The sequence below is a fragment of the Paralichthys olivaceus genome, chromosome 7, assembly GCF_024713975.1.
Source record: "Paralichthys olivaceus isolate ysfri-2021 chromosome 7, ASM2471397v2, whole genome shotgun sequence".
Classification (NCBI taxonomy): Eukaryota; Metazoa; Chordata; class Actinopteri; order Pleuronectiformes; family Paralichthyidae; genus Paralichthys; species Paralichthys olivaceus.
Window position 1 is genome coordinate 3,218,435 of NC_091099.1, and position 15,291 is coordinate 3,233,725.

Sequence of the window (15,291 nt, forward strand, 5' to 3'; positions counted from 1 at the left end):
CAAATCTATAAAAAAAAAGTACAAGATATTTTTGAATAACTCTTTTTCTGAAAGTCCTAGAGACTTGTGCATTTCATGATTTATAAAGGGTGGGCTGCCACGCAACCACACCGAATTTCAGCACGTTTCGAGCAAGCAGCGCAGAGTTATTCCAATTAATCCCTAATATGGGTTAGGGTTGCAATTAGGGTTAGGGTTAGGGTTGCTAGTAGGGTTAGGGTTAGGGATGAACACCCATTGGAGATCAAGATATTCTTCAATAACTTTTTTTCTGTAGGTCATAGAGACTTGCAAGTTGGTTCCATCTCCACTAATGTGGCTATGCCCGATCCATTGGTACCACCCCCGAGCTTCTACGACCTTTGGAAGGGGTAGAGTTAGGGTTGTGATTAGTGTTTGATTTTTTGGTTGTGATTAGGGTTAGGGTTAGGGATGAAAACCTATAGGAGTTCAAGATATTCTTCAATAACTTTTTTTCTGAAGGTCATAGAGACTTGGAAGTTGGTTCCATCTCTACTAATGTGGCTATGCCCGATCCATTGGGACCATCCCCGAACTTCTACGACCTTCGGAAATGGTGAAACCACCAAATCTATAAAAAAAAAGTACAAGATATTTTTGAATAACTTTTTTTCTGAAAGTCCTAGAGACTTGTGCATTTCATGATTTATAAAGGGTGGGCTGCCACGCAACCACACCGAATTTCAGCACGTTTCGAGCAAGCAGCGCAGAGTTATTCCAATTAATCCCTAATATGGGTTAGGGTTGCAATTAGGGTTAGGGTTAGGGTTGCTATTAGGGTTAGGGTTAGGGATGAACACCCATTGGAGATCAAGATATTCTTCAATAACTTTTTTTCTGTAGGTCATAGAGACTTGCAAGTTGGTTCCATCTCCACTAATGTGGCTATGCCCGATCCATTGGTACCACCCCCGAGCTTCTACGACCTTTGGAAGGGGTAGGGTTAGGGTTGTGATTAGTGTTTGATTTTTTGGTTGTGATTAGGGTTAGGGTTAGGGATGAAAACCTATAGGAGTTCAAGATATTCTTCAATAACTTTTTTTCTGAAGGTCATAGAGACTTGGAAGTTGGTTCCATCTCTACTAATGTGGCTATGCCCGATCCATTGGGACCATCCCCGAACTTCTACGACCTTCGGAAATGGTGAAACCACCAAATCTATAAAAAAAAAGTACAAGATATTTTTGAATAACTTTTTTTCTGAAAGTCCTAGAGACTTGTGCATTTCATGATTTATAAAGGGTGGGCTGCCACGCAACCACACCGAATTTCAGCACGTTTCGAGCAAGCAGCGCAGAGTTATTCCAATTAATCCCTAATATGGGTTAGGGTTGCAATTAGGGTTAGGGTTAGGCTTGTGATTAGGGTTAGGGTTGCTATTAGGGTTAGGGTTAGGGATGAATACCCATTGGAGATCAAGATATTCTTCAATAACTTTTTTTCTGTAGGTCATAGAGACTTGGAAGTTGGTTCCATCTCCACTAATGTAGCTATGCCCGATCCATTGGGACCATCCCCGAACTTCTATGACCTTCGGAAATGGTGAAACCACCAAATCTATAAAAAAAAAGTACAAGATATTTTTGAATAACTTTTTTTCTGAAAGTCCTAGAGACTTGTGCATTTCAAGATTTATAAAGGGTGGGCTGCCACGCAACCACACCGAATTTCAGCACGTTTCGAGCAAGCAGCGCAGAGTTATTCCAATTAATCCCTAATATGGGTTAGGGTTGCAATTAGGGTTAGGGTTAGGGTTGCTAGTAGGGTTAGGGTTAGGGATGAACACCCATTGGAGATCAAGATATTCTTCAATAACTTTTTTTCTGTAGGTCATAGAGACTTGCAAGTTGGTTCCATCTCCACTAATGTGGCTATGCCCGATCCATTGGTACCACCCCCGAGCTTCTACGACCTTTGGAAGGGGTAGGGTTAGGGTTGTGATTAGTGTTTGATTTTTTGGTTGTGATTAGGGTTAGGGTTAGGGATGAAAACCTATAGGAGTTCAAGATATTCTTCAATAACTTTTTTTCTGAAGGTCATAGAGACTTGGAAGTTGGTTCCATCTCTACTAATGTGGCTATGCCCGATCCATTGGGACCATCCCCGAACTTCTACGACCTTCGGAAATGGTGAAACCACCAAATCTATAAAAAAAAAGTACAAGATATTTTTGAATAACTTTTTTTCTGAAAGTCCTAGAGACTTGTGCATTTCATGATTTATAAAGTGTGGGCTGCTAGCAACCACACCGAATTTCAGCACGTTTCGAGCAAGCAGCGCGGAGTTATTCCAATTAATCCCTAATATGGGTTAGGGTTGCAGTTAGGGTTAGGGTTAGGGTTAGGGTTGCTATTAGGGTTAGGGTTAGGGATGAACACCCATTGGAGATCAAGATATTCTTCAATAACTTTTTTTCTGTAGGTCATAGAGACTTGCAAGTTGGTTCCATCTCCACTAATGTGGCTATGCCCGATCCATTGGTACCACCCCCGAGCTTCTACGACCTTTGGAAGGGGTAGGGTTAGGGTTGTGATTAGTGTTTGATTTTTTGGTTGTGATTAGGGTTAGGGTTAGGGATGAAAACCTATAGGAGTTCAAGATATTCTTCAATAACTTTTTTTCTGAAGGTCATAGAGACTTGGAAGTTGGTTCCATCTCTACTAATGTGGCTATGCCCGATCCATTGGGACCATCCCCGAACTTCTACGACCTTCGGAAATGGTGAAACCACCAAATCTATAAAAAAAAAGTACAAGATATTTTTGAATAACTTTTTTTCTGAAAGTCCTAGAGACTTGTGCATTTCATGATTTATAAAGGGTGGGCTGCCACGCAACCACACCGAATTTCAGCACGTTTCGAGCAAGCAGCGCAGAGTTATTCCAATTAATCCCTAATATGGGTTAGGGTTGCAATTAGGGTTAGGGTTAGGGTTGCTAGTAGGGTTAGGGTTAGGGATGAACACCCATTGGAGATCAAGATATTCTTCAATAACTTTTTTTCTGTAGGTCATAGAGACTTGCAAGTTGGTTCCATCTCCACTAATGTGGCTATGCCCGATCCATTGGTACCACCCCCGAGCTTCTACGACCTTTGGAAGGGGTAGAGTTAGGGTTGTGATTAGTGTTTGATTTTTTGGTTGTGATTAGGGTTAGGGTTAGGGATGAAAACCTATAGGAGTTCAAGATATTCTTCAATAACTTTTTTTCTGAAGGTCATAGAGACTTGGAAGTTGGTTCCATCTCTACTAATGTGGCTATGCCCGATCCATTGGGACCATCCCCGAACTTCTACGACCTTCGGAAATGGTGAAACCACCAAATCTATAAAAAAAAAGTACAAGATATTTTTGAATAACTTTTTTTCTGAAAGTCCTAGAGACTTGTGCATTTCATGATTTATAAAGGGTGGGCTGCCACGCAACCACACCGAATTTCAGCACGTTTCGAGCAAGCAGCGCAGAGTTATTCCAATTAATCCCTAATATGGGTTAGGGTTGCAATTAGGGTTAGGGTTAGGGTTGCTATTAGGGTTAGGGTTAGGGATGAACACCCATTGGAGATCAAGATATTCTTCAATAACTTTTTTTCTGTAGGTCATAGAGACTTGCAAGTTGGTTCCATCTCCACTAATGTGGCTATGCCCGATCCATTGGTACCACCCCCGAGCTTCTACGACCTTTGGAAGGGGTAGGGTTAGGGTTGTGATTAGTGTTTGATTTTTTGGTTGTGATTAGGGTTAGGGTTAGGGATGAAAACCTATAGGAGTTCAAGATATTCTTCAATAACTTTTTTTCTGAAGGTCATAGAGACTTGGAAGTTGGTTCCATCTCTACTAATGTGGCTATGCCCGATCCATTGGGACCATCCCCGAACTTCTACGACCTTCGGAAATGGTGAAACCACCAAATCTATAAAAAAAAAGTACAAGATATTTTTGAATAACTCTTTTTCTGAAAGTCCTAGAGACTTGTGCATTTCATGATTTATAAAGGGTGGGCTGCCACGCAACCACACCGAATTTCAGCACGTTTCGAGCAAGCAGCGCAGAGTTATTCCAATTAATCCCTAATATGGGTTAGGGTTGCAATTAGGGTTAGGGTTAGGGTTGCTAGTAGGGTTAGGGTTAGGGATGAACACCCATTGGAGATCAAGATATTCTTCAATAACTTTTTTTCTGTAGGTCATAGAGACTTGCAAGTTGGTTCCATCTCCACTAATGTGGCTATGCCCGATCCATTGGTACCACCCCCGAGCTTCTACGACCTTTGGAAGGGGTAGAGTTAGGGTTGTGATTAGTGTTTGATTTTTTGGTTGTGATTAGGGTTAGGGTTAGGGATGAAAACCTATAGGAGTTCAAGATATTCTTCAATAACTTTTTTTCTGAAGGTCATAGAGACTTGGAAGTTGGTTCCATCTCTACTAATGTGGCTATGCCCGATCCATTGGGACCATCCCCGAACTTCTACGACCTTCGGAAATGGTGAAACCACCAAATCTATAAAAAAAAAGTACAAGATATTTTTGAATAACTTTTTTTCTGAAAGTCCTAGAGACTTGTGCATTTCATGATTTATAAAGGGTGGGCTGCCACGCAACCACACCGAATTTCAGCACGTTTCGAGCAAGCAGCGCAGAGTTATTCCAATTAATCCCTAATATGGGTTAGGGTTGCAATTAGGGTTAGGGTTAGGGTTGCTATTAGGGTTAGGGTTAGGGATGAACACCCATTGGAGATCAAGATATTCTTCAATAACTTTTTTTCTGTAGGTCATAGAGACTTGCAAGTTGGTTCCATCTCCACTAATGTGGCTATGCCCGATCCATTGGTACCACCCCCGAGCTTCTACGACCTTTGGAAGGGGTAGGGTTAGGGTTGTGATTAGTGTTTGATTTTTTGGTTGTGATTAGGGTTAGGGTTAGGGATGAAAACCTATAGGAGTTCAAGATATTCTTCAATAACTTTTTTTCTGAAGGTCATAGAGACTTGGAAGTTGGTTCCATCTCTACTAATGTGGCTATGCCCGATCCATTGGGACCATCCCCGAACTTCTACGACCTTCGGAAATGGTGAAACCACCAAATCTATAAAAAAAAAGTACAAGATATTTTTGAATAACTTTTTTTCTGAAAGTCCTAGAGACTTGTGCATTTCATGATTTATAAAGGGTGGGCTGCCACGCAACCACACCGAATTTCAGCACGTTTCGAGCAAGCAGCGCAGAGTTATTCCAATTAATCCCTAATATGGGTTAGGGTTGCAATTAGGGTTAGGGTTAGGCTTGTGATTAGGGTTAGGGTTAGGGTTGCTATTAGGGTTAGGGTTAGGGATGAACACCCATTGGAGATCAAGATATTCTTCAATAACTTTTTTTCTGTAGGTCATAGAGACTTGGAAGTTGGTTCCATCTCCACTAATGTGGCTATGCCCGATCCATTGGTACCACCCCCGAGCTTCTACGACCTTTGGAAGGGGTAGGGTTAGGGTTGTGATTAGTGTTTGATTTTTTGGTTGTGATTAGGGTTAGGGTTAGGGATGAAAACCTATAGGAGTTCAAGATATTCTTCAATAACTTTTTTTCTGAAGGTCATAGAGACTTGGAAGTTGGTTCCATCTGCACTAATGTGGCTATGCCCGATCCATTGGGACCATCCCCGAACTTCTACGACCTTCAGAAATGGTGAAACCACCAAATCTATAAAAAAAAAGTACAAGATATTTTTGAATAACATTTTTTCTGAAAGTCCTAGAGACTTGTGCATTTCATGATTTATAAAGTGTGGGCTGCTAGCAACCACACCAAATTTCAGCACGTTTCGAGCAAGCAGCGCGGAGTTATTCCAATTAATCCCTAATATGGGTTAGGGTTGCAGTTAGGGTTAGGGTTAGGGTTAGGGTTGCTATTAGGGTTAGGGTTAGGGATGAACACCCATTGGAGATCAAGATATTCTTCAATAACTTTTTTTCTGTAGGTCATAGAGACTTGCAAGTTGGTTCCATCTCCACTAATGTGGCTATGCCCGATCCATTGGTACCACCCCCGAGCTTCTACGACCTTTGGAAGGGGTAGGGTTAGGGTTGTGATTAGTGTTTGATTTTTTGGTTGTGATTAGGGTTAGGGTTAGGGATGAAAACCTATAGGAGTTCAAGATATTCTTCAATAACTTTTTTTCTGAAGGTCATAGAGACTTGGAAGTTGGTTCCATCTCTACTAATGTGGCTATGCCCGATCCATTGGGACCATCCCCGAACTTCTACGACCTTCGGAAATGGTGAAACCACCAAATCTATAAAAAAAAAGTACAAGATATTTTTGAATAACTCTTTTTCTGAAAGTCCTAGAGACTTGTGCATTTCATGATTTATAAAGGGTGGGCTGCCACGCAACCACACCGAATTTCAGCACGTTTCGAGCAAGCAGCGCAGAGTTATTCCAATTAATCCCTAATATGGGTTAGGGTTGCAATTAGGGTTAGGGTTAGGGTTGCTAGTAGGGTTAGGGTTAGGGATGAACACCCATTGGAGATCAAGATATTCTTCAATAACTTTTTTTCTGTAGGTCATAGAGACTTGCAAGTTGGTTCCATCTCCACTAATGTGGCTATGCCCGATCCATTGGTACCACCCCCGAGCTTCTACGACCTTTGGAAGGGGTAGAGTTAGGGTTGTGATTAGTGTTTGATTTTTTGGTTGTGATTAGGGTTAGGGTTAGGGATGAAAACCTATAGGAGTTCAAGATATTCTTCAATAACTTTTTTTCTGAAGGTCATAGAGACTTGGAAGTTGGTTCCATCTCTACTAATGTGGCTATGCCCGATCCATTGGGACCATCCCCGAACTTCTACGACCTTCGGAAATGGTGAAACCACCAAATCTATAAAAAAAAAGTACAAGATATTTTTGAATAACTTTTTTTCTGAAAGTCCTAGAGACTTGTGCATTTCATGATTTATAAAGGGTGGGCTGCCACGCAACCACACCGAATTTCAGCACGTTTCGAGCAAGCAGCGCAGAGTTATTCCAATTAATCCCTAATATGGGTTAGGGTTGCAATTAGGGTTAGGGTTAGGGTTGCTATTAGGGTTAGGGTTAGGGATGAACACCCATTGGAGATCAAGATATTCTTCAATAACTTTTTTTCTGTAGGTCATAGAGACTTGCAAGTTGGTTCCATCTCCACTAATGTGGCTATGCCCGATCCATTGGTACCACCCCCGAGCTTCTACGACCTTTGGAAGGGGTAGGGTTAGGGTTGTGATTAGTGTTTGATTTTTTGGTTGTGATTAGGGTTAGGGTTAGGGATGAAAACCTATAGGAGTTCAAGATATTCTTCAATAACTTTTTTTCTGAAGGTCATAGAGACTTGGAAGTTGGTTCCATCTCTACTAATGTGGCTATGCCCGATCCATTGGGACCATCCCCGAACTTCTACGACCTTCGGAAATGGTGAAACCACCAAATCTATAAAAAAAAAGTACAAGATATTTTTGAATAACTTTTTTTCTGAACGTCCTAGAGACTTGTGCATTTCATGATTTATAAAGGGTGGGCTGCCACGCAACCACACCGAATTTCAGCACGTTTCGAGCAAGCAGCGCAGAGTTATTCCAATTAATCCCTAATATGGGTTAGGGTTGCAATTAGGGTTAGGGTTAGGGTTGCTATTAGGGTTAGGGTTAGGGATGAACACCCATTGGAGATCAAGATATTCTTCAATAACTTTTTTTCTGTAGGTCATAGAGACTTGCAAGTTGGTTCCATCTCCACTAATGTGGCTATGCCCGATCCATTGGTACCACCCCCGAGCTTCTACGACCTTTGGAAGGGGTAGGGTTAGGGTTGTGATTAGTGTTTGATTTTTTGGTTGTGATTAGGGTTAGGGTTAGGGATGAAAACCTATAGGAGTTCAAGATATTCTTCAATAACTTTTTTTCTGAAGGTCATAGAGACTTGGAAGTTGGTTCCATCTCTACTAATGTGGCTATGCCCGATCCATTGGGACCATCCCCGAACTTCTACGACCTTCGGAAATGGTGAAACCACCAAATCTATAAAAAAAAAGTACAAGATATTTTTGAATAACTTTTTTTCTGAAAGTCCTAGAGACTTGTGCATTTCATGATTTATAAAGGGTGGGCTGCCACGCAACCACACCGAATTTCAGCACGTTTCGAGCAAGCAGCGCAGAGTTATTCCAATTAATCCCTAATATGGGTTAGGGTTGCAATTAGGGTTAGGGTTAGGGTTGCTATTAGGGTTAGGGTTAGGGATGAACACCCATTGGAGATCAAGATATTCTTCAATAACTTTTTTTCTGTAGGTCATAGAGACTTGCAAGTTGGTTCCATCTCCACTAATGTGGCTATGCCCGATCCATTGGTACCACCCCCGAGCTTCTACGACCTTTGGAAGGGGTAGGGTTAGGGTTGTGATTAGTGTTTGATTTTTTGGTTGTGATTAGGGTTAGGGTTAGGGATGAAAACCTATAGGAGTTCAAGATATTCTTCAATAACTTTTTTTCTGAAGGTCATAGAGACTTGGAAGTTGGTTCCATCTCTACTAATGTGGCTATGCCCGATCCATTGGGACCATCCCCGAACTTCTACGACCTTCGGAAATGGTGAAACCACCAAATCTATAAAAAAAAAGTACAAGATATTTTTGAATAACTCTTTTTCTGAAAGTCCTAGAGACTTGTGCATTTCATGATTTATAAAGGGTGGGCTGCCACGCAACCACACCGAATTTCAGCACGTTTCGAGCAAGCAGCGCAGAGTTATTCCAATTAATCCCTAATATGGGTTAGGGTTGCAATTAGGGTTAGGGTTAGGGTTGCTAGTAGGGTTAGGGTTAGGGATGAACACCCATTGGAGATCAAGATATTCTTCAATAACTTTTTTTCTGTAGGTCATAGAGACTTGCAAGTTGGTTCCATCTCCACTAATGTGGCTATGCCCGATCCATTGGTACCACCCCCGAGCTTCTACGACCTTTGGAAGGGGTAGAGTTAGGGTTGTGATTAGTGTTTGATTTTTTGGTTGTGATTAGGGTTAGGGTTAGGGATGAAAACCTATAGGAGTTCAAGATATTCTTCAATAACTTTTTTTCTGAAGGTCATAGAGACTTGGAAGTTGGTTCCATCTCTACTAATGTGGCTATGCCCGATCCATTGGGACCATCCCCGAACTTCTACGACCTTCGGAAATGGTGAAACCACCAAATCTATAAAAAAAAAGTACAAGATATTTTTGAATAACTTTTTTTCTGAAAGTCCTAGAGACTTGTGCATTTCATGATTTATAAAGGGTGGGCTGCCACGCAACCACACCGAATTTCAGCACGTTTCGAGCAAGCAGCGCAGAGTTATTCCAATTAATCCCTAATATGGGTTAGGGTTGCAATTAGGGTTAGGGTTAGGGTTGCTATTAGGGTTAGGGTTAGGGATGAACACCCATTGGAGATCAAGATATTCTTCAATAACTTTTTTTCTGTAGGTCATAGAGACTTGCAAGTTGGTTCCATCTCCACTAATGTGGCTATGCCCGATCCATTGGTACCACCCCCGAGCTTCTACGACCTTTGGAAGGGGTAGGGTTAGGGTTGTGATTAGTGTTTGATTTTTTGGTTGTGATTAGGGTTAGGGTTAGGGATGAAAACCTATAGGAGTTCAAGATATTCTTCAATAACTTTTTTTCTGAAGGTCATAGAGACTTGGAAGTTGGTTCCATCTCTACTAATGTGGCTATGCCCGATCCATTGGGACCATCCCCGAACTTCTACGACCTTCGGAAATGGTGAAACCACCAAATCTATAAAAAAAAAGTACAAGATATTTTTGAATAACTTTTTTTCTGAAAGTCCTAGAGACTTGTGCATTTCATGATTTATAAAGGGTGGGCTGCCACGCAACCACACCGAATTTCAGCACGTTTCGAGCAAGCAGCGCAGAGTTATTCCAATTAATCCCTAATATGGGTTAGGGTTGCAATTAGGGTTAGGGTTAGGCTTGTGATTAGGGTTAGGGTTGCTATTAGGGTTAGGGTTAGGGATGAATACCCATTGGAGATCAAGATATTCTTCAATAACTTTTTTTCTGTAGGTCATAGAGACTTGGAAGTTGGTTCCATCTCCACTAATGTAGCTATGCCCGATCCATTGGGACCATCCCCGAACTTCTATGACCTTCGGAAATGGTGAAACCACCAAATCTATAAAAAAAAAGTACAAGATATTTTTGAATAACTTTTTTTCTGAAAGTCCTAGAGACTTGTGCATTTCAAGATTTATAAAGGGTGGGCTGCCACGCAACCACACCGAATTTCAGCACGTTTCGAGCAAGCAGCGCAGAGTTATTCCAATTAATCCCTAATATGGGTTAGGGTTGCAATTAGGGTTAGGGTTAGGGTTGCTAGTAGGGTTAGGGTTAGGGATGAACACCCATTGGAGATCAAGATATTCTTCAATAACTTTTTTTCTGTAGGTCATAGAGACTTGCAAGTTGGTTCCATCTCCACTAATGTGGCTATGCCCGATCCATTGGTACCACCCCCGAGCTTCTACGACCTTTGGAAGGGGTAGGGTTAGGGTTGTGATTAGTGTTTGATTTTTTGGTTGTGATTAGGGTTAGGGTTAGGGATGAAAACCTATAGGAGTTCAAGATATTCTTCAATAACTTTTTTTCTGAAGGTCATAGAGACTTGGAAGTTGGTTCCATCTCTACTAATGTGGCTATGCCCGATCCATTGGGACCATCCCCGAACTTCTACGACCTTCGGAAATGGTGAAACCACCAAATCTATAAAAAAAAAGTACAAGATATTTTTGAATAACTTTTTTTCTGAAAGTCCTAGAGACTTGTGCATTTCATGATTTATAAAGTGTGGGCTGCTAGCAACCACACCGAATTTCAGCACGTTTCGAGCAAGCAGCGCGGAGTTATTCCAATTAATCCCTAATATGGGTTAGGGTTGCAGTTAGGGTTAGGGTTAGGGTTAGGGTTGCTATTAGGGTTAGGGTTAGGGATGAACACCCATTGGAGATCAAGATATTCTTCAATAACTTTTTTTCTGTAGGTCATAGAGACTTGCAAGTTGGTTCCATCTCCACTAATGTGGCTATGCCCGATCCATTGGTACCACCCCCGAGCTTCTACGACCTTTGGAAGGGGTAGGGTTAGGGTTGTGATTAGTGTTTGATTTTTTGGTTGTGATTAGGGTTAGGGTTAGGGATGAAAACCTATAGGAGTTCAAGATATTCTTCAATAACTTTTTTTCTGAAGGTCATAGAGACTTGGAAGTTGGTTCCATCTCTACTAATGTGGCTATGCCCGATCCATTGGGACCATCCCCGAACTTCTACGACCTTCGGAAATGGTGAAACCACCAAATCTATAAAAAAAAAGTACAAGATATTTTTGAATAACTTTTTTTCTGAAAGTCCTAGAGACTTGTGCATTTCATGATTTATAAAGGGTGGGCTGCCACGCAACCACACCGAATTTCAGCACGTTTCGAGCAAGCAGCGCAGAGTTATTCCAATTAATCCCTAATATGGGTTAGGGTTGCAATTAGGGTTAGGGTTAGGGTTGCTAGTAGGGTTAGGGTTAGGGATGAACACCCATTGGAGATCAAGATATTCTTCAATAACTTTTTTTCTGTAGGTCATAGAGACTTGCAAGTTGGTTCCATCTCCACTAATGTGGCTATGCCCGATCCATTGGTACCACCCCCGAGCTTCTACGACCTTTGGAAGGGGTAGAGTTAGGGTTGTGATTAGTGTTTGATTTTTTGGTTGTGATTAGGGTTAGGGTTAGGGATGAAAACCTATAGGAGTTCAAGATATTCTTCAATAACTTTTTTTCTGAAGGTCATAGAGACTTGGAAGTTGGTTCCATCTCTACTAATGTGGCTATGCCCGATCCATTGGGACCATCCCCGAACTTCTACGACCTTCGGAAATGGTGAAACCACCAAATCTATAAAAAAAAAGTACAAGATATTTTTGAATAACTTTTTTTCTGAAAGTCCTAGAGACTTGTGCATTTCATGATTTATAAAGGGTGGGCTGCCACGCAACCACACCGAATTTCAGCACGTTTCGAGCAAGCAGCGCAGAGTTATTCCAATTAATCCCTAATATGGGTTAGGGTTGCAATTAGGGTTAGGGTTAGGGTTGCTATTAGGGTTAGGGTTAGGGATGAACACCCATTGGAGATCAAGATATTCTTCAATAACTTTTTTTCTGTAGGTCATAGAGACTTGCAAGTTGGTTCCATCTCCACTAATGTGGCTATGCCCGATCCATTGGTACCACCCCCGAGCTTCTACGACCTTTGGAAGGGGTAGGGTTAGGGTTGTGATTAGTGTTTGATTTTTTGGTTGTGATTAGGGTTAGGGTTAGGGATGAAAACCTATAGGAGTTCAAGATATTCTTCAATAACTTTTTTTCTGAAGGTCATAGAGACTTGGAAGTTGGTTCCATCTCTACTAATGTGGCTATGCCCGATCCATTGGGACCATCCCCGAACTTCTACGACCTTCGGAAATGGTGAAACCACCAAATCTATAAAAAAAAAGTACAAGATATTTTTGAATAACTCTTTTTCTGAAAGTCCTAGAGACTTGTGCATTTCATGATTTATAAAGGGTGGGCTGCCACGCAACCACACCGAATTTCAGCACGTTTCGAGCAAGCAGCGCAGAGTTATTCCAATTAATCCCTAATATGGGTTAGGGTTGCAATTAGGGTTAGGGTTAGGGTTGCTATTAGGGTTAGGGTTAGGGATGAACACCCATTGGAGATCAAGATATTCTTCAATAAATTTTTTTCTGTAGGTCATAGAGACTTGCAAGTTGGTTCCATCTCCACTAATGTGGCTATGCCCGATCCATTGGTACCACCCCCGAGCTTCTACGACCTTTGGAAGGGGTAGGGTTAGGGTTGTGATTAGTGTTTGATTTTTTGGTTGTGATTAGGGTTAGGGTTAGGGATGAAAACCTATAGGAGTTCAAGATATTCTTCAATAACTTTTTTTCTGAAGGTCATAGAGACTTGGAAGTTGGTTCCATCTCTACTAATGTGGCTATGCCCGATCCATTGGGACCATCCCCGAACTTCTACGACCTTCGGAAATGGTGAAACCACCAAATCTATAAAAAAAAAGTACAAGATATTTTTGAATAACTTTTTTTCTGAAAGTCCTAGAGACTTGTGCATTTCATGATTTATAAAGTGTGGGCTGCTAGCAACCACACCGAATTTCAGCACGTTTCGAGCAAGCAGCGCGGAGTTATTCCAATTAATCCCTAATATGGGTTAGGGTTGCAGTTAGGGTTAGGGTTGCTATTAGGGTTAGGGTTAGGGATGAACACCCATTGGAGATCAAGATATTCTTCAATAACTTTTTTTCTGTAGGTCATAGAGACTTGCAAGTTGGTTCCATCTCCACTAATGTGGCTATGCCCGATCCATTGGTACCACCCCCGAGCTTCTACGACCTTTGGAAGGGGTAGGGTTAGGGTTGTGATTAGTGTTTGATTTTTTGGTTGTGATTAGGGTTAGGGTTAGGGATGAAAACCTATAGGAGTTCAAGATATTCTTCAATAACTTTTTTTCTGAAGGTCATAGAGACTTGGAAGTTGGTTCCATCTCTACTAATGTGGCTATGCCCGATCCATTGGGACCATCCCCGAACTTCTACGACCTTCGGAAATGGTGAAACCACCAAATCTATAAAAAAAAAGTACAAGATATTTTTGAATAACTCTTTTTCTGAAAGTCCTAGAGACTTGTGCATTTCATGATTTATAAAGGGTGGGCTGCCACGCAACCACACCGAATTTCAGCACGTTTCGAGCAAGCAGCGCAGAGTTATTCCAATTAATCCCTAATATGGGTTAGGGTTGTGATTAGGGTTAGGGTTAGGGTTGCTATTAGGGTTAGGGATGAACACCCATTGGAGATCAAGATATTCTTCAATAACTTTTTTTCTGTAGGTCATAGAGACTTGCAAGTTGGTTCCATCTCCACTAATGTGGCTATGCCCGATCCATTGGTACCACCCCCGAGCTTCTACGACCTTTGGAAGGGGTAGGGTTAGGGTTGTGATTAGTGTTTGATTTTTTGGTTGTGATTAGGGTTAGGGTTAGGGATGAAAACCTATAGGAGTTCAAGATATTCTTCAATAACTTTTTTTCTGAAGGTCATAGAGACTTGGAAGTTGGTTCCATCTCCACTAATGTGGCTATGCCCGATCCATTGGGACCATCCCCGAACTTCTACGACCTTCGGAAATGGTGAAACCACCAAATCTATAAAAAAAAAGTACAAGATATTTTTGAATAACTTTTTTTCTGAAAGTCCTAGAGACTTGTGCATTTCATGATTTATAAAGGGTGGGCTGCCACGCAACCACACCGAATTTCAGCACGTTTCGAGCAAGCAGCGCAGAGTTATTCCAATTAATCCCTAATATGGGTTAGGGTTGCAATTAGGGTTAGGGTTAGGGTTGCTAGTAGGGTTAGGGTTAGGGATGAACACCCATTGGAGATCAAGATATTCTTCAATAACTTTTTTTCTGTAGGTCATAGAGACTTGCAAGTTGGTTCCATCTCCACTAATGTGGCTATGCCCGATCCATTGGTACCACCCCCGAGCTTCTACGACCTTTGGAAGGGGTAGAGTTAGGGTTGTGATTAGTGTTTGATTTTTTGGTTGTGATTAGGGTTAGGGTTAGGGATGAAAACCTATAGGAGTTCAAGATATTCTTCAATAACTTTTTTTCTGAAGGTCATAGAGACTTGGAAGTTGGTTCCATCTCTACTAATGTGGCTATGCCCGATCCATTGGGACCATCCCCGAACTTCTACGACCTTCGGAAATGGTGAAACCACCAAATCTATAAAAAAAAAGTACAAGATATTTTTGAATAACTTTTTTTCTGAAAGTCCTAGAGACTTGTGCATTTCATGATTTATAAAGGGTGGGCTGCCACGCAACCACACCGAATTTCAGCACGTTTCGAGCAAGCAGCGCAGAGTTATTCCAATTAATCCCTAATATGGGTTAGGGTTGCAATTAGGGTTAGGGTTAGGGTTGCTATTAGGGTTAGGGTTAGGGATGAACACCCATTGGAGATCAAGATATTCTTCAATAACTTTTTTTCTGTAGGTCATAGAGACTTGCAAGTTGGTTCCATCTCCACTAATGTGGCTATGCCCGATCCATTGGTACCACCCCCGAGCTTCTACGACCTTTGGAAGGGGTAGGGTT

The 15,291-nt window shown here is 41.6% G+C and overlaps 1 protein-coding gene across 1 annotated transcript in view; it reads left to right on the plus strand.

Moving 5' to 3' along the window:
• slc38a8a (solute carrier family 38 member 8a) overlaps positions 1-15,291 on the plus strand; it is a 198,493-nt gene that overhangs the window by 113,309 nt on the left and 69,893 nt on the right. The window lies entirely within an intron of this gene.